We start from the raw sequence: 20,437 nt of genomic DNA, 5'->3' as shown, positions 1-20,437 counted from the left end.
ATCTTCTGGAAGCTCTGCAGCTAAATGCAGTGATGGATCAACTGTGGACCATTATGAGGACAGTCATGGATCATTTTAGTTTTTTGCAAGAGGAGTTCACAAATAAGAAACTAAAGCAAAACTGAAGATGATACTTGGAGGATGGAGGCAGAAATATGTCAGGAAAGTGGTGTTGTCCTGCATTTACTGCTCTGCTTATAACTGAGGAGGAAACCTGCTGATGCCAGATTTGGAAAATCTCCATTTGTCCAAAGAGGAGATTAATTTCTGCTGTGAAGCTACAGCTAAAAATGTGTGGTTCTGTTAAACATCCTGGAGACGATGTTTCACTTCCCAAAAATCGACTGAAAGGAACGATGAAGACCAGCCTGACTGGAGTCTCATGGTTTTGGTCTGAAAAGCTTCCTTTAGTCTCATCCTGTTCAAAACGATTCCAGTAAGAGCAAGCACCAAAGTTCCTTCTTTATGAAAAACTTAAAAAAAAAGAGGTTGCAGAAGTTTTTCTCTACACACAGGACAAAGTCTGAACATCTGGATTTTTCCACATTTCAGCACCAACATTGATCCATGAACATCACAGAAAACACTTGTGTATTTTTGACTGTTGGTGGTGAACACAGACCTCCCAAGATCACAAAACTGTCTGCTTATTTTAATTTACTGTTAGACAAAGGTCTAATCTGTATAATGAAGATTTAAATATATTTTAGTGCTATTTTTGTATGACTGGATGTTTTTACATACTTTGCGTTTATGTAGAATGTGACGTCTTTTATCATTAAATTAGCTATGAAGATATGACAGCAGGTAGCCTAGTATTAGTCAATGAGCTTTCATCTAATCCAGATAGTTACCATTTTTCAGTGTAGTATTCAGAGTTTGCTGGTTCATGCTCACATTCCTTTTACTTTATATGTAGTAAAACTAGAAGTTAGAGAGTGGATCTTCAACCTGTGTGTGTCCTTCAGCTGAGTGTCTTATCTATCATGCCACATCTGTACATGTGAAAGTGAAAGCAGCCTGTATAGGATCTTTATTTTTAGCTTTAATGACTTTTGCATTTCTTGCCTCATTTGTGTCCAGCTGCTCTAATATGTAAATATCCCCTGTAATGTCTGACGTTCACAGTGGAACTTCACAGCTCAGATGCAACTTCAAATAAAAGTAGAAACATGAGGGAGATGCTTTAGTTTGGAGCCTCTGCAGTCAGTGTAGCTTTAACATACGATGGAGCTTGGTCATTAAGAGTTTTATATGTTAGAAGCAGGTTATTAAATTATATCCTGGATTTTACAGGAATCCAGCATGAGAGAAATATGATCTGTGTTACTGGTTCCTGTCAGAAGTCTGGCTGCAGCATTTTGTATCAGCTCAAGATTTTTCATAAAGTCATTGGGACATCCTGATAATATGGAGTTACAATATAAGGTTTTGGTGATGTGTAATATACCAAAGAAGGTCAAACTTCAGCTACAGTCTCTATCTGTGATCTCAGTGAGAATGAATGTTGTGTCCAGCTGCTTTATCAGTGAATGTGACTGGCTGGTTGCTGTTTTCAGCATTACATTATGATGTGTCCATCAGAGCTGCACAGTAAAATGGTGAAACCACCACTAGTGTATCAGCTGCTGCTTGACTATAATAACTTGGGGTTTTGCTTTGACTCCTATCAGCAGACATGCAGTTTTATCTGTTTTTGATCCGCCAGACTTTGTCCTGACAGTCAAGGATGCCTTTAACTCATTAATTTATATATTATATACCATACACTGTCTATAAAATATTTTTCTGTTTAATTTCTGTTAGAGAATTGTAAAACACAAATTCATAATTGTGTATTACATATTAAAACATACAATCTATGTAAACTAATTTTGTATTTCATTTTCTAATAATACATACACTGTCGATATAATATTTTTCTATTTTATTTTTTAAATGCCATTTTAAAATACTAATTTATAGTATTGTGTGTGTTCACTTTGTTAGATAGTTGAATACATATATTTATAATATTAATTTTTTTACAGTGTACCACTAATAAAATAAAAGATGTAGGCAAACAAATATAAAACTTGGACAACAATAAAAGTCAAAGTTAGTAAAACAGTTTCAAAAACAAATGAACCAACTAAACCAGAGCAGCAAAACAAGAAATGAAATTAAAACTCTGACTGGCTGGAACCATGACAATGATGCTGCACAGTGAGTAGAACTGGATGTTCCCGTTTTAGTAAAAAGAACCACCGCCTGCAATGTGATCCAAACATTAGAGTATGTTAGGGAGGAGCCCTCATCACTGTTGGTTTCCTCTGGTCTAGTTACCATAGGTGTGACTCACAAGGTTCAAGTTCCATCTTAGGCCTTCAGCAGCTTGTTAAACTAGAACGAAAACAACAACAGCAGAAAACCAACAAGTATACCAGAGACTAAAAACCAAACCACAAAGTTGACTGCAGCAGAACTGAGAATCACAGGAATGTAAACCCCCCACGTTCTCACTGAATGTGGGCTGAATACTGTTAAAGACCTTAGTGTACCATATCATCCAAACAGAGAACTTCACACTCAGACTGCAGTTGAGGACAAATGAGGACAAAAAACTTCCTGTAAGCCACTTGTCTGCTGTTCCTTCACTCTGAACACTGACTTCTTCCAGACCACTTTGGTTGGGCTCAGGGTTTTGTTTTGTGGCAGGCAGGTCATCTGATGCATCGTTCTGATTCTTGGTTAAAACCAGAAGTGGCTGCAGAATCTTATCAGCATGTAGATCAAGTCAGTATCTAAATAATTCTACTTTTTTCAGCTTCCCTGTTTTTTAATCTTCAGAACTTTGTGCAAAGCTCTGAGAAGTGACGTACGAAGGCTGAAAAACCTCTGAACTTAAGTGCTTGTTGTAATTATGTTTTCTTTTTAGTAAACATTTTATCCAACTAAAACCAAAGTATACAATAGAATCCATTCTTCAATGCAGGAGGATGCAATAGGATTATTCTAACTGTAAGAAATTAAATACCTCTAAATGGCACCGTAAATATATTAGAATAACTGTTACTGTCTACAAAAATGGTAAAAGGTAGCAAAGGAGAGTCTTTCCAACACTTTTCAAAAAATTAATACAATGATCTTGGACTGTAATATCTCGCCTTTATTTTAAAACTAGAGTCCCTATATTATACAATATCGGGGCTCTATTTAAAACTGTACAAGACTGACCTCTAGTGGCTGAAGTCAGTGTTGCATCCAGTCACCAAAATACTCATCAGTTTTGTTTTTCTCAGTCGCTTTGGTATGGCACTATAATGCTGACAGTAAGTTTTGGCATTGAAAAATGTTGAATTGCAAGTAAATTGAAAGTGAAAATACAAACACTGAAGTTTCAATCTTACTGGCAGTGTTTTCACGGAGCCATAATGCTGACAGTAAGTTTTGGCATTGAAAAATGTTGAATTGAAAGCGAAAATACAAACATTGAAGTTTCAATCTTACTGGCAGTGTTTTCGCGTGAGGGGCGGGGGCTGGGGGCGTGGCTTAAAGCGCGAGAACGCGCTTCTTGGTTTTGAGGAAAGGGGACAGGAACAGATTGCCCTGTGCTGGCTAACGCCATTTTCATTTGACCAAGCATGGATGAGAGTTCACCTCAGGGGCGGATTGAACGTTATGTCATTCGGTCGTTTGACCGAAGGGCCGGTCCACATTCGAGTCGATTGCACAGGTGGGCTGGTCTGGTCCAAAAAGTCCCGGGCCAAATTTGACTCCCAATCCCGGCCCTGGGACTTCGAAAACGCCAGTAAGTCTGTTTCTCTTTGTACGTATTGGTATATAATATTTTTCCACACAGAACCTCGTGGCGTTAAAACTACTTTAGGCTTCATATTATGCTAATTTAGCAAACGTGCTAACGTTCTCTAAGCTAGCTAATGTAAAAGGGCTTTGACTCGTTTCTACACACACATTTCCACTTACAGGAGGGATTTTTCATCAACTTAAATATTAATATTAGTATTCAGTGTTATTTATTAAATAACCCCTTTAAGCTGTAGTCAATTCCAGCCATTTTCAGTAGAAAAAATGGCTAATATTCTATTTGTAAATAAAAATATGACGAGAAATACAGGGAATATTGGATGCGCATCGCGAGGTGCATTTCCTCGAAAACAACCTATTCGTGGATCATATACCGTCTTCAAGACATGTTTTGGACAAAATATTTTACTGCCTTGTTTCGTCTGGATGTCCAAGGTTGGATTATGGCCGTTTTTTGTGAAATATTTTCATCTGTGTGTAATAATGAACCTGGAAATATGAGTCGCGCTGTGTACGTTGAAGCCGTGTATAGAGAACGGATGGATGGATATTCGTTGTTTGTCGGACAAATGTGTTTATATTACCCGCTGTGGTAATCACATCTAAAAGTGGTTTATACCGGCGGATTCGTGAGAATCTAAGCTTTCCATCGGCGTATAGTGTTTGTATAATCGCGTTTGCAGTTTCAGACATTTAGCAAATTGCTTATGCAGATCTCAAAGTGTACCGCGGCGGAACACTGAAGCGCAACTGAAGCGCAACGGGTTAAATAACTTAAATATTATTTCGCCACAACTTAGCCCCTCCAGAAAAAACGCAGGTAAAAATCTTTGATTCTGCGGGCTAAATCCTTGATTATGCATTAGCTAGCTTAGAGAACGTTAGCACGTTTGCTAAATTAGCATAATATGAAGCCTAAAGTGGTTTTAACGCCACAAGGTTCTGTGTGGAAAAATATTATATACTAATACGTACAAAGAGAAACAGACTTACTGGCGTTTTCGAAGTCCCAGGTCCAGGTGAACTCTCTTCCATGCTTGGTCAAACAGTCTTACTGGCGTTAGCCAGCACAGGGCAAATCTGTCCCCTTTCCTCAAAACCAAGAAGCGCGTTCTCTCGCTTTAAGCCCCGCCCCTCACGTGAAAACACTGTCAGTAAGATTGAAACTTCAATGTTTGTATTTTCGCTTTCAATTCAACATTTTTCAATGGTAGTGTCTACGGATACGGGTCCGTATCCGTAGCCCACAGGCTACGGGTACGGCACTTTCCATTTGCCAGACAGATACGGACCCGTACGCGAGTCTCGCGAGTCAAGAAGCTGCTAACCACTGCAAACTGTTGAAAGGTAAGCAAAGGTTAAGGTTAGTGTTAGGGTCAGGTTTAGGGTCCGTACCTGTCGTACCGATGCTACGGGTCCGTACAGCTAGCGTCTACCGGGAGTCACATGACCAGATCTCGCGTATCTGATTGGCAAATGGCAAGTGCCGTATCCGTAGTCCACAGGCGACGGGTACGGGTCCATACCTCTAGCAACAACCTTTTTCAATGCCAAAACTTACTGTCAGCATTATGGCTCCGTGAAAACACTGCCAGTAAGATTGAAACTTCAATGTTTGTATTTTCACTTTCAATTTACGTTCAATTCAACATTTTTCAATGCCAAAACTTACTGTCAGCATTATACACACGTGGACAAAATTGTTGGTACCCCTCAGTTAAAGAAGGAAAAACCCACAATTCTCACTGAAATCACTTGAAACTCACAAAAGTAACAATAAATAAAAATTTATTGAAAATTAAATAATCAAAATCAGCCATCACTTTTGAATTGTTGATTAACATAATTGTTTAAAAAAACAAACTAATGAAATAGGGCTGGACAAAAATGATGGTACCCATAACTTAATATTTTGTTGCACAACCTTTTGAGGCAATCACTGCAATTAAACGATTTCTGTATTTGTCAATGAGCGTTCTGCAGCTGTCAACAGGTATTTTGGCCCACTCCTCATGAGCAAACAGCTCCAGTTGTCTCAGGTTTGATGGGTGTCTTCTCCAAATGGCATGTTTCAGCTCCTTCCACATATGTTCAATGGGATTCAGATCTGGGCTCATAGAAGGCCACTTTAGAATAGTCCAACGCTTTTCTCTCAGCCATTCTTGGGTGTTTTTGGCTGTGTGTTTTGGATCGTTGTCCTGTTGGAAGACCCATGACCTGCGACTGAGACCAAGCTTTCTGACACTAGGCAGCACATTTCTCTCCAGAATGCCTTGATAGTCTTCAGATTTCATCGTACCTTGCACACTTTCAAGACACCCTGTGCCAGATGCAGCAAAGCAGCCCCAAAACATTACTGAGCCTCCTCCATGTTTCACCGTAGGGACAGTGTTCTTTTCTTCGTATGCTTGGTTTTTGAGTCTATGAACATAGAGTTGATGTGCCTTACCAAAAAGCTCCAGTTTGGTCTCATCTGTCCAAAGGACATTCTCCCAGAAGCTTTGTGGCTTGTCAACATGCATTTTTGCAAATTCCAGTCTGGCTTTTTTATGAGTTTTTTTCAGCAGTGGTGTCCTCCTTGGTCGTCTCCCATGAAGTCCACTTTGGCTCAAACAACGACGAATGGTGCGATCTGACACTGATGTACCTTGGCCTTGGAGTTCACCTTTAATTTCTTTGGAGGTTGCTCTGGGCTCTTTGGATACAATTCCAACGATCCGTCTCTTCAATTTGTCATCAATTTTCCTCTTGCGGCCACGTCCAGGGAGGTTGGCTACTGTCCCGTGGGTCTTGAACTTCTGAATAATATGAGCCACTGTTGTCACAGGAACTTCAAGCTGTTTAGAGATGGTCTTATAGCCTTTACCTTTAAGATGTTTGTCTATCATTTTTTTTCGGATGTCCTGGGACAATTCTCTCCTTCGCTTTCTGTTGTCCATGTTCAGTGTGGTACACACCTTTTCACCAAACAGCAGGGTGACTACTTGTCTCCCTTTAAATAGGCAGACTGACTGATTATGAGTTTGGAAACACCTGTGATGTCAATTAAATGACACACCTGAGTTAATCATGTCACTCTGGTCAAATAGTTTTCAATCTTTTATAGAGGTACCATCATTTTTGTCCAGGCCTGTTTCATTAGTTTGTTTTTTTAAATAATTATGTTAATCAACAATTCAAAAGTAATGGCTGTTTTTGATTATTTAATTTTCAATAAATTTTTATTTATTGTTACTTTTGTGAGTTTCAAGTGATTTCAGTGAGAATTGTGGGTTTTTCCTTCTTTAACTGAGGGGTACCAACAATTTTGTCCACGTGTGTAGCTCCATACTTTGGTACATTTCTCAGATCAGAATTTAAATTCTCCAAGCTACTTGTTCAATCTTCACATCACTGTGTCACTTGTGCACATCAAAAAGCAGTTTCTCATTTCTTTGAACAAGTTGCAAATGCTTTGGTACATCCATGCAAATGATTCTGTACAACTCTCTGCTGTTTCCTACATTATACATCAGTTGCTCATGTCCTGTTGATCAAAATGTATTATCATGAGTCTCTGTTGAATAGTCTCACCCTCTACAACATTTAGGCATTAATTCATCGCTTAAGTCTTTAGATGCAAAATGGTTGAACAAGCTGTCAGAATATGTCAAGGATGTTTCTATAAATTTCCACTAGACTTTTTTTTTCTAAATCTGTCCTGAATTGGTAAACTGTTCCCAGTTGAATGTTGACTTTCTCTAACGAAGGAAAATGTGTGAAGGGTTAGGGTTTTCTGAAATTGCTCAAAGGTGCATCTCCTGAACCATCAACTGGCAAGTATATACAGCAACCTCCATAATTATTGGTACCCCTAGTTAAGATGTGTTCTTTAGCTTATAAATAATATAGGACCACAATGAAAAAAAGAGGAAAAAATGTGGTGGAAAAAAATCACACATAAAGAAATAATTCTTTTACATCAAATCATGTGTGCCACAATTATTAGCACCCCTGATTTTAATATTTTGTATAACCTCCTTTTGCCAACAAAACAGCATCTAAGCTATGGAGTAATAGGAGTGCCAAATCAAAATATAAATAAATAAATAATTAAATAAATAAATGTGGAAATATAAAGAGAAATAAATAATTAAATAAATAAATAAATGTGGAAATATAAAGAGAAATAAATAAATAAATAAATAAATGTGGAAATATAAAGAGAAATAAATAAATAAATAAATAAAAAGGAAAATTTTGTCTTTGCTTTTACCTTTTCTGTTTTTTCCTTTTATTTATTTATTTATTTCTCTTTATATTTCCACATTTATTTATTTAATTATTTATTTCTCTTTATATTTCCACATTTATTTATTTAATTATTTATTTCTCTTTATATTTCCACATTTATTTATTTATTTAATTATTTATTTATTTATTTCCCTTTATATTTCCTCAGTCCACCAAGAAAAGGAAAAATGCAAATCAGTTTGCTCTGGGCGGGGATTCTGAACACAGGAGTCCTGCCTGACACCAGCTCCCAAGCACGGCTGAAGTGAAGCCATGTCACCGTTGAGCTTCGGCTTATTCTGCCACTGATAAGAAAATAAACATTAATTTAACGAATTAGCAGCGTCCTTTCAGTGTCTGATGGCAGAATCAGCCGAAGCTCCACGGTGACACGGCTTCACTTCAGCCGTGGTCGGAGCTGGCGTCAGGACAGAAGCCTGTGTGCGGGTACGACTCCCCACCCTGAAAAGGAAGCCCCGCCCAGAGCAAACTGATTTGCATTTTTCTATTTCATGGTGTCAGGCCATTATGAAATAACCACCAAGAAATAAAATGCAAATCAGTTTGCTTTCACTTGGTGGACTGAGCTGTCAATCAAATGGCTCTAGGCGGGGCTTCCTCGTCGTTCTTGATCACAGGCATATGAAGAGTAGATACGATACGCCCCTCTGAGCGGCGTGCCAACGGAGACGCTAAGCTAGCGGGGGCAAAGTTTCAGTGTTTTCCATTGATGTGTACGGCACGAAAATTAAAACAAGAAGAATGCCGGCTCATTGTGCGGCATACAGTTCCACACTACATCGGACGATCAAGACAAGGAAACTTGGAATAACTTTCCACAGGTAAGAATAGTTTTGGGCTCGTTTTTTATTATTAAATCTTTTGAGGGTCTATGAGAGCTAACTAGTTAGCCATTAGCAAAACATTAACACAAGCTAACAGCTGGACAACCAAATACCAGACGATTAATAGTAGCTGTAGTATAGCTGTACAAGCAGTAATACGAAAAGTACAAGCAGCAGTAGTAGTATAAGTAGCTGTTAGAGTCGTAGACGTAGTATCAGCATGTGTAATAGCATTACAAGTTGTAGTAGCAGTGACAGTATCAGCAGCAGTAGTTGGTGTATTACCACTAGTAGTAGCATTACTATTAATACCACCAATACTACCACTAGTATTCTCTTGTGAGATCTGATAAGGTAAAGTGAAATGTTGCATTAACAACAATACTCCCTCCTGCATTGAAACAACAAAAGTACCAAAGAACAGAACTTTTGAAAAATAGTGTTCCTTTTTTTCTTTTTGTCTGTTTGTATATTAACTTCCTCAAGGGTGGGGAAAATGTTGCTGTGGCCCATTACATGGTGAGCCAGAGAGGAACAGGGCGACATTCCCACATCACTGGACGCAGTGTACATAATCAAAGGTGATCCATGGTTATGTAACTAATTACGATCATGAGTATCAGATATATTTTTAAAATACTGGAAAGGAAATTCCTGTTATATACATGCAGTTGTAAAATTTAGAGTAATTATGTATTATTTTTGTTTTTGTTTTTTTCATCTACAGAATTAAACGATTATGGCGAGATGTGTATGGAAATGTCCTTGATTTGTTCCACACACTATTTCTCAATTTGGAAGTGGAAGGGTTTCTAAACCCTGAAAATGAACTGGAGTTATTCACTCTCCACTGGACCTACGTCCCACAGCTGCAGCAGCATCTTCAGGCATTCAAGGAAGCCTGGACTCACCATAGTTTGAGGACAGAGAGGTATGAATCCCCTCTTGTACCTTTACCTTCCTGTCTTCCTTTATATTTGTTTATGTTAACTTTATTATTTCTACTTTGGTACTGGATGGTTCACTTGACAGAGAAAAAAATCTAATGCGTGTGATCTCACTTTCTGATTCAGAGTCCAGATTTGATTTCTTAACAAATTTAAATTACCAAAGCATATTTAACAAACACAGTGTAGATGCATGCTGTCTAACACTGCTAGGAGAACCTGGACATTTCAAAAATGCTATACTTGGTTTAGTAGCACAATAATATCTATTCTTTATAGAGCTGTGACAGGTCCTGTTTCTGTACTTGGTATTTTTAAATTTTAACATATAAACATATGCATAGATATTTCAATGGTGTAAAATAATATCTATACAATTTTATAGTTCATGAATTTACTCCTTGCACATCTTGTTGTCCTACCCACATTTGAAATCAAGTTTTGCCATACCATGTAGTCCCTAATCTACTTTACTTTTTTATTTTTTGAGGAGTGTGCATTTCTTAATAAAAGAGCTTGCTTCCAAATTATGCTTTCCTTTCAGGTTGCTGCTGATTATGGGATAGACTGGACAGGACCTCACACCCCATACCCAGAAGGCATCACTGTACCTGATGCACAACTACCCCAACAGCTTATACAGGCTGAAGTTACATCATTGCCTGATCCGGCCGTCCCTTTTTCTGCTGCACTACGGGCATACATGGATACAGTGTATATTCTTAAGGACATTTTTCAACAAACCTAGACATATCACAACTCACCTTAACAGAATCAGAATGAAACGAACAAGACTCAAAAGAATGCTGCAAATTTTTGGTGCATAATTTTATGACCAGTTGTGAATTTCAAATAAATGCCTTTGAAAACAACAATGTACAAAGACACAGCAAAGGGATATAAAACTGCTTTTATTGCATGCTGAATAGTTTGACAGCTTTTAAAAGCATTAGAACAATGTGCCAATAAAAAGATTTTTTAATAGAACTGACAATTCTTTTCTTTAACTTCCAAACATTTATATTACAACTGTTCTCCAAAGACAGTCTTCCACAAGTGTGGAAACATTTTGTTGTCGCAGAAATGCACAAACCTGAACCATCGTTTTTGAATCTTTCACATAAAAATAAGCTATTTCATTAATTCACTCTCTCAACTCTCACCTTTAAACTGTCTTCTTGCGACAACTCACAGACCGCCACATTTCTGCTACATGTTAAATGTCACAACAATTTGAGCCTGACAGCAGCAAAAACAAGAACTGTTGTGAACCTTCTTCTGAAGCATGTATTAGCCTCACAAGCTTACATCACATCAGAACAATTGTCAAAACAACTACACATATCTGTTTTAACATTTTATGTGTTTTGGTAGCATTATTTGGACTCTCACACAACATACGAGATGGTAAGCCATACTGAGCAACAGCTGACCTGAACAGTGGTGGATTTATTGTTTGTAGCTGCTCCTATGTAAACTATGAGCCTGCTAAATCCATCCACTCCTGCATGGATCACGATTCGCCGTCTATAAAAGTCACAGTGAAAATATGAATAGAAATGTATAATTATAGGTAGTTACAGCAATGCTACAGTAATAAGGAACAAGGACAAATTATCTCAATAAATGCAACGTAAAGACAACCACAATTACAATAAACAACAGAATTATTATTAATAATAATTATTATTTATTTATCTCTCTCTCTAGGCTGTTATATACTTGCAGCAAACCCCTCTCTCCTCAGAGCTGCTTCCACTTCTTCCTCAATCCATAGTCTTTGGGAAACCTACATGGAGTAAAGGAAAAGTAGACAGAGAAGTAAATAAGTATGTACACAACAACATATTTATAAAGAAATCATGCTAATAAATTAAGTACAAAGAACTGAATTAGCCAATATACTGTAGACCAAAGCTATTTAATTTGATAAGTATAGCATTGTTGGGTAACATTTCAATTATTTGAAAGCAGTCCTAAAGAATTGGCTGTAATAACAATCATAAAATGGGTTTGGAGGAAGAACATAGATGCTAATCTGGATACATATGAGTTAGGCTTTATAACTACAATTGGTAGTATTGGTGGTATTAATAGTAATGCTACTACTAGTGGTAATACACCAACTACTGCTCCTGATACTATCACTGCTACTACAACTTGTAATACTATTACACATGCTGATACTACGTCTACGACTCTAACAGCTACTTATACTACTACTGCTGCTTGTACTTTTCGTATTACTGCTTGTACAGCTATACTACAGCTACTATTAATCGTCTGGTATTTGGTTGTCCAGCTGTTAGCTCGTGTTAATGTTTTGCTAATGGCTAACTAGTTAGCTCTCATAGACCCTCAAAAGATTTAATAGACCTTTTTCCGAAACGTCATCATCGAACGTCACCGCCGGTCACCGGCCCTAGCAACGCGATTCCGCCATTTTAAGAGGGGTATGCTTTGCCTTGACGACCATTAGTTTCCCACGTTTCCCTCCCGATTTGAACGACCAAAAGCAGATATGACCAAAACCTGCGCTGTTTTTGGCTGTAGTTCTCAGTCATGGAGCAACAAGAACATTTCCTTTTACAGGATTCCGACTGAAAAGGGCCAGAAAAGGAGTTTATGGCTCAAAGCATTGAGGCGGATTAACAATAATGGAACCACATGGAGCCCACAGTCAAAATGGTCCTATGTTTGCAGTCAGCATTTCGTCAATGGTATGTTGTGTTTCATGCAATTATTACCCCTTAACTGATTTTCTGAAATTATTAATTAATAAGCTTAACCCGTTGCGCTTCAGTGTCCCGCCCGCGGTACACTTTGAAATCTGCATAAGCAATTTGCTAAATGTCTGAAACTGCAAACGCGATTATACAAACACTATACGCCGATGGAAAGCTTAGATTCTCATGAATCCGCCGATATAAACCACTTTCAGATGTGATTACCACAGCGGGTAATATAAACACATTTGTCCGACAAAAACGAATATCCATCCATCCGTTCTCTATACACGGCTTCAACATACACAGCGCGACTCACATTTCCGGATTCATTATTACACACAGATGAAAATATTCCACAAAAAACGGCCATAATCCAACTTTGGACATCCAGACGAAACAAGCCAGTAACATATTTTGTCCAAAACATGTCTTTAAGTCGGTATATAATCCACGAATAGGTCGTTTTCAAGGAAATGCACCTCGCGATGCACGTCCAATATTTCCTGTATTTCTCGTCATATTTTTATTTACAAATAGAATATTACCGATTTTTTTGTACTGAAAGTGGCTGGAATTGACTGCAGCTTATGATGTCTATAATTATCTGAAATGTTGAGGGCTAGCTACTTAACTTAGGCTAGTGCTAGCTGTGCTTCCCACAAAAAGTCAGGGGTCTTTCTATTCACACTGCTATTTTTAAACCTTCTCTCCTCCCTTTCGTTCTGCTAACTACTATGCTGTAATCAGCAGCATTGTCCTCATTATTGTTAGCACCTCATACCCTTGGGCCTAGGGTGGGTAGAGCTCATTTACAGGTATCTGACTCTTAGTTTTGATAATGCACATCTAACTAATATACATACACTACTTCCACTTGAAATTAAAAGGTGTAATGGCTCACCCCGTTAGCTTAACATTAGCTTAGCATAGCGGAGCTGGTGTAGCCGTATCTTACAAGGCATTTATCATTCTGACATTGACCTGTATGCACAAAAACGTATAAATATAAGCATACCTCAAAGAAAACGTATGAGTCCAGGCTTTTATAAGTCTTCATCTTCTCCATTGTGTGGATGCCTGGGCTGTTGATAAGGTACTCGTAAATGGAGTGCCAATGAAGATCTGGACACGTAGTAGGGTCGTTTTCCCATGAAACCAGAGGAATTTGGTACGGACATGACTGCAAACCAACCAGTTCTATTTTTTTTTATACCGTAGCTTGGCTTTTGGCTCAAGATTTCCGAAATAATCACCAGACGTTTTTCTCCGGGTCAAAACCGCGTGGTTTCGGCGGTCAAATCATGGTTGCTAATGACTTTGTTGCCCCCTCTTAAAATGGCGGCGTGCGTTGCTGAGGAAGGTATGGTCACGTGTCCCCGACTCTGACGTCACTGCGAAAAGGTCTATAATAAAAAACGAGCCCAAAACTATTCTTACCTGTGGAAAGTTATTCCAAGTTTCCTTGTCTTGATCGTCCGATGTAGTGTGGAACTGTATGCCGCACAATGAGCCGGCATTCTTCTTGTTTTAATTTTCGTGCCGTACACATCAATGGAAAACACTGAAACTTTGCCCCCGCTAGCTTAGCGTCTCCGTTGGCACGCCGCTCAGAGGGGCGTGTCGTATCTACTCTTCATATGCCTGTGATCAAGAACGACGAGGAAGCCCCGCCTAGAGCCATTTGATTGACAGCTCAGTCCACCAAGTGAAAGCAAACTGATTTGCATTTTATTTCTTGGTGGTTATTTCATAATGGCCTGACACCATGAAATAGAAAAATGCAAATCAGTTTGCTCTGGGCGTGGCTTCCTTTTCAGGGTGGGGAGTCGTACCCGCACACAGGCTTCTGTCCTGACGCCAGCTCCGACCACGGCTGAAGTGAAGCCGTGTCACCGTGGAGCTTCGGCTGATTCTGCCATCAGACACTGAAAGGACGCTGCTAATTCGGTAAATTAACGTTTATTTTCTTATCAGTGGCAGAATAAGCCGAAGCTCAACGGTGACATGGCTTCACTTCAGCCGTGCTTGGGAGCTGGTGTCAGGCAGGACTCCTGTGTTCAGAATCCCCGCCCAGAGCAAACTGATTTGCATTTTTCCTTTTCTTGGTGGACTGAGGAAATATAAAGGGAAATAAATAAATAATTAAATAAATAAATAAATGTGGAAATATAAAGAGAAATAAATAATTTTCCTTTTTATTTATTTATTTATTTATTTCTCTTTATATTTCCACATTTATTTATTTATTTAATTATTTATTTCTCTTTATATTTCCACATTTATTTATTTATTTATTTATTTATTTCTCTTTATATTTCCACATTTATTTATTTATTTATTTATTTATTTCTCTTTATATTTCCACATTTATTTATTTAATTATTTATTTATTTATATTTTGATTTGGCACTCCTGTTACTCCATAGAACTCATCGTCATGTTCCTCAAATGATTCCTGAACAAAGTGTGAGAGGGTTCATGATCCTGCTGAAAGAGGTCACTGCCATCAGAGTGAACTTGGTCTGCGACAGTGTTTAGTAATGATTATCCACACTGTTGATAGCCAGAGTCATTGCTTTAGTGCCTGATTCAATTATTAATATGGAAGTGAATCACTGACGGAATTTGTGGTGTGTTTTGGTGGTGATTTTGTGTGAAAAAAAACAGTAAGTGACGACCCTGAATTTGTCAATCTACTTGTCTTACAGCTGCTTATAGTTTTTTGTAGAGATCGGCCAACTGGTGTGACAAGGATAATGGAAACTTGTCTGGGGTCACTTATGACCCCAGAAAGATGTAAAGGTTTTTCACTATTGTATGCCTTAGTTTATTTATTTATTTTACCTCTAATCGCTATATTTCAGTGTTTTGCAGTGCACTATAGCTGGCAGACCTACATTTTTAGCCACAGCTGCCCTGGGGCAGACTGACTGGCTGCCAATCCACTCCTACAACCCCTCTGACCACCACCAACATTACACAGCATACACATTCATACACCAGTGTAAGTGGCAGCACTGGAGGTAAGGTGGGTAAAGTGTCTTGCATTGGATGAACGGCTTTGCCACTTGAGCCACAGCCGCCCCTAATCTAAATACTTCTCTGCATGTTACATTGCACACATACAGACAAGATGTTTGTGTAGATTTTGTTTTTATGTACTTTTGATTTACTATTGAGGAAACAAAAGGAGTAAAGTTTTAAAAGAAGTGGCAGACAAAGTGTGTCACGAATCTAGAGGGCTGGACCTGAGCAGACAGCCACACTACCAAGGCCGGGTGGAAATGAGAATGAGTTTTATTGTCAGGGAAGTGAGTGATGGCAGAGGGTGAGAGGAGCCGGTGTGTAGGGGGAGTGGCTGGTGGAGTCGGGGTTTAGGCCTGATGGTTCCGGAGCCGAAGTAGGGAGGACTTCAGAGGTCACCAGGAGGCGACAAGCAGCCGGCTTGCTGCTGCGGTTCTCTGGGTCGGCGAGAGTGGAGCTGGTCAGGGTTCCAAGGAGAGGGGTTCGGGCAGAATGGGGGATCCAGGAAGGGAATAACCGGTGCCGAACGGTTTCGGGAGGACAGACGAGGGATCAGAGCAGAGGGAGTCCTGGACAGCTGGGTCTGGATGAAAACAGAGGAGAAACAGGGTTAAAATAGCCACAAAAACCCAACAGACTTCTGCAGGCTCGAGAGCAAACTGACTGAAGAGTCTTGTTCAACAATCTGGCAGGGAGTGGAAGGATGAGCCGGTTCTTATTGCAGTGGAGTGTAATCAGGTCGATGTCCTTCAGCTGTCCGGGAGCCGTAGAGGTGGTTGATTGCCTGAGTGGAGTCAGCTGGGAAGCTGAACTCCACTCAGGCGCCGAGCTGTAGGGGAAGACAGAGGCAGAGGAGCGGATGGGAGACAGAGAGAGAAACAGGGGCAGAGGAGCGGACGGGAGACCGAAGGGAGACACAGAGACCGAAACCAAGGGACAGAGAAAGAGAGGGGAGCATGAGCAGGAGAGGGAGAGAGGAGCATGAGAGGGAGAGGAACAGGAGAGGGAGAGAGGAGCAGATGGGAAAAGGGGTATTTGGGATGTCAGGTGGGGAAGGACGGGGGTGAGGAGGGAGCCCTGACAAAGTGTGTCTAAATAAATGTTATTGCGTTCTTACAATGCATCATATTGTTCATATGGTTTTACTTTAGCTCTGAGTCAAAAATGATTAAAATCCATGAATAATAAAAGAAGGTTATTTTAAAATATCCATCTTAAAATGCAGTGGAGTGGAATAGGTAAGAATGCACAAAAAGAGACACTAAAGTAGACATATTCCTGTGTAAAATATAGTGGGGTCATAAATGACCCCAGTCGGTCATTTTAGTCGCTAAAATAGCTTGGTCGCTTCAGGGTTAAAGACCTAATTATTTAAGTGACTACCAAAATGTGGCAATTAAAGCGGCAATGAATTTTATTGTCACATTAGTTGCTCTAGTTAGATTATTTACACACATTGACATAACTTTAATGTTTAATACATAAAGCAGAAATGTTTTGCCCGTAGGTGAACTTTCTCTCCTCAGATTCTCTGCAGTATCTCTTCCCCTGGACTATTTTTTAACAGTTTTCTCCCTGATAACCAAAACATTTTGAACTGAACCTCAATTAATCAGATCATTATTAACCTTTACTAAACCATATCAGTTTGTAAATTATTAACTCTGATACTGACACAGTTTTCAACATTAGTGTGTTGATAAATCTACACTCTAACCATTCAAACAATTTGTTCCCGCCATTTAAATAAATATGTGGCTGCAAGATAAAGAAAAAAAATCTAATTGTAGGATCTAGATAAATAAGTTGCGAACATTATTTTGATGCACTGAGTTGATATGATAATGTTGCATCAACTTAATATTGTAATTTAAACTGAAATGCTTTGTGTAATTACATCTTGTAACACTGGTCTTTTATCTCAGTAATGTTTTTGACTGCAATAATAGAGAGGTACATAATTCATTTCCTCATGTGTACCTATCAAATGTAAATTCATCGTGCCTTGTACATTGTCTCAATTATGTCTTTATTTTTAGCCTTATTGCACTTTTGTTTTCTTATTTCACTTCTTTCATGCTTCATCTTTATCCAGCTGCTGTAACATATACTTTTGTTAACCCTTCAATGAGGTTTGTTTTATCTTAACTTTTATTGTTCTGAGTGTAAATATAATAAAAAGAATTCTTTATTATGGAATGAGATCTGTACTCACTGAGTGTTCACTATCACAGTGTTCTACTGTGGTTCATAGAACAGTTCTGACTTCTTAATTCAGTCACATTTGATTTATTTATTTGATGATGACACACATTTGTATTAGACATGTATAGAGCTTCCTTAAAGTTTTAAACTGTCATGCTTGTTTGGGCTTTTAACTCAAATTTGAGCTGCGTAACACGATTGTCAAACCATAAAACCTGCGTCACTGTACTTAGCAGCATTAAAGACAATTATTTGTATTTAGTCTCTATGTGCTGGAGAAAAGACAACAACTACATGAAAACAATCAGTACTAATATAAACCTCATATGGACAAAAGAAGATCATAGATGTTTCCATGATATAGAAAAACATGGCATACATCATTGTGACAAAAGAAATATAGTTTTCTGAAAAATAATTCTGAATTTTAAAATTGTTTTTTTTGTTTGTTTGTTTTTTTGCAAAGAAAAGTCTGTGATTATCATGTGTCATTATCTAGAAATTAACAATGCAAAAATATTTTTCTCAGAAAATATACTTCTTTATTTACACGGTATTTCCTCCTGCTATCTTAGCTTCTGTACAAATTTAGGCAAAATGACAATAATTATCTGTAATTAAACTTGTACTTTTTAAATACAAGTGTATGTCCATAATATCAATTTAAAAAATTTTCTTAGTGTTCTTTACAATGTAAATTCAAGCTGTTGTGATTTCAAACTTAATTCAAGTTGTAGTAACTTAATGAAACTGGCCCCAAAACTTCATTTCTCTTCACTTTGACTTCAGGATTTCAAGTTTCCTCCTTCATTTGAACAAACCTGGACAATGTCAGGTAATTAGGAAACAGAAAATGCATTTGATCTTAGAGGAAAAGTTCATTACTAACTTAATGTAGTTTGTTGGTTGAACATCATTTCATTAGAAATTGTCAAACCTCAACAATTTTAGCAGTTTCTTGTTCGTTTTAGTGCTTTTATTAAGGGCCATTTATGTCTAAAATGTTCTCAAATATATATGAAGAATGATTATTTGTGGGTAAAGCTCCACTTAAGCTCAGCATGCGCAGGACTGTGTAACAACGTAATAACTTATAACATCACCTGAGATGGAACTCGTCCTGATGACGGTGGTGGGAGTCAGGGAGGATGGCGTCTGTGGCGGCACGTACGTTACTGGCGAGGAGAAAGGCTGATGAAGGCGGTGGTGGCAGTTGGCATGACTGATCTGAGAATGGGCAAGAGATGGCAGAATGTAGTGAAGGATCAGGAAGTGAGATAGGAATTGAATCTGGTGGTGGGAAAGACAAGTCCTGGAACACAGTAGAATCGTGTCATAACAGACGTAAACGCAAAAAGCAATTAAAATGCAGAGACGCCTCCATGTCAGAGGACAATGAAAGTGATCAAAGAGTTGTGACAGTGGAAAGACAGAAAGATTTGTACAAAGTGATCATTAAACTTACCCAAGATGGTGCTTCGTTTGGTGAGTGGAATCCAATCCAGTTAACAAAGATTTTAAACAGGATGCTGGGTGAAATTAAAAGTGTCAAAATATTGCGTAATGGATCTCTATTAGTAATTTGTAGGGATAGTGCACAACAAGGCAAGGCAATCAGAATAAGTAAGATAGACGGAAAGACAGTACAATGCTCAATAATTGAGGATAAAAAGTTTGTGCGAGGGGTTATTAAAGGAGTCCCGAGAAATGTGACGGAACAACAAGTCATAGATAATGTAACAGGAGCCAAAGTTATTGAAGCAAAACGTCTGCAAACAACCAGGTATGGAGAAAAATGTAACAGTCTGTCTGTAATGATTAAAATGGATGAAACAGTGTTGCCAGAGAGAGTACTCATAGGATACATCAGCTATGTAGTCAGGCCCTATGTTCCGCCTCCACTGAGATGCTTTAAATGTCAGAAATATGGCCATGTAGCAGCAGTCTGTAAAGGAAAGCAAAGATGTGGAAGATGTGCAGGAGAACACGAATATGGCAAATGTGAAGCAGGAGCGAAACTTAAATGCTGTAACTGTGGAGGTGAACATAGTTCAGCTTATCGGGGGTGTGAAGCCAGCAAAAGAGCAACAGAGGTACAGTGGGTCAAAATTTCTCAAGGGGTAACATATGCCGAAGCAGCCAGAAAGGTATCAGTCAAAGAAACAAAAGTAAGTACAGAAAACAAGCAAGTGGAGTCATGTAAAGGATGTCAGAAAATTAAAGAAGACACATTGATCATGAGGAAAAGGGAGTTTATTCTTTTTATGGTTGATGTAATAAATTGCTCAGCACAAACTGAAAGGAAAACAGAAAAAATAAAAATCATAGTAAAATCAGCAGAGAAATATCTTGGGATGAAAGGGTTGCACTGGGAGGGTGTGGAAGAAATGCTTAATGGCTATCCTCCTAACTTGCAGACATGGGTTGGTGGTTCTACATGTTCATAATTATTCTGCAGTATAATGCTAGAAGCCTTAGAGCTAATGGACAGGAATTCAAGCAATATGTTAATCAATTACATAATAAACCTCATGTAATATGTATACAGGAAACATGGTTAAAACCTCAACTGAACTTTATTATACCTGGATATACTACAATAAGGAAA

At 38.5% G+C, this 20,437-nt stretch overlaps 1 protein-coding gene and 2 long non-coding RNA genes across 14 annotated transcripts in view; 2 read left to right on the top strand and 1 right to left on the bottom strand.

Annotated features, from left to right (window-relative positions):
• The window catches only part of LOC127534434 (tumor necrosis factor receptor superfamily member 14-like), a 162,335-nt gene that overhangs the window by 49,285 nt on the left and 92,613 nt on the right, over positions 1 to 20,437 (top strand). The gene's annotated exons all lie outside the window — the stretch shown is intronic.
• LOC127534438 (uncharacterized) lies at positions 9,666 to 10,858 on the top strand. The gene is made up of 2 exons (XR_007942623.1): positions 9,666 to 9,855; positions 10,416 to 10,858. It is a non-coding gene; the product is annotated as an uncharacterized LOC127534438 (long non-coding RNA).
• Positions 10,765 to 14,455, bottom strand: LOC127534444 (uncharacterized). The gene is made up of 2 exons (XR_007942634.1): positions 14,038 to 14,455; positions 10,765 to 11,660 (listed from the first exon to the last, which is right to left on the bottom strand). It is a non-coding gene; the product is annotated as an uncharacterized LOC127534444 (long non-coding RNA).

The sequence above is a fragment of the Acanthochromis polyacanthus genome, chromosome 6 (genome assembly GCF_021347895.1).
Source record: "Acanthochromis polyacanthus isolate Apoly-LR-REF ecotype Palm Island chromosome 6, KAUST_Apoly_ChrSc, whole genome shotgun sequence".
In the NCBI taxonomy this organism is placed as follows: Eukaryota; Metazoa; Chordata; class Actinopteri; family Pomacentridae; genus Acanthochromis; species Acanthochromis polyacanthus.
Note: the sequence above shows the minus strand (reverse complement) of the source record. Positions and strands in the feature narration are given on the sequence as shown.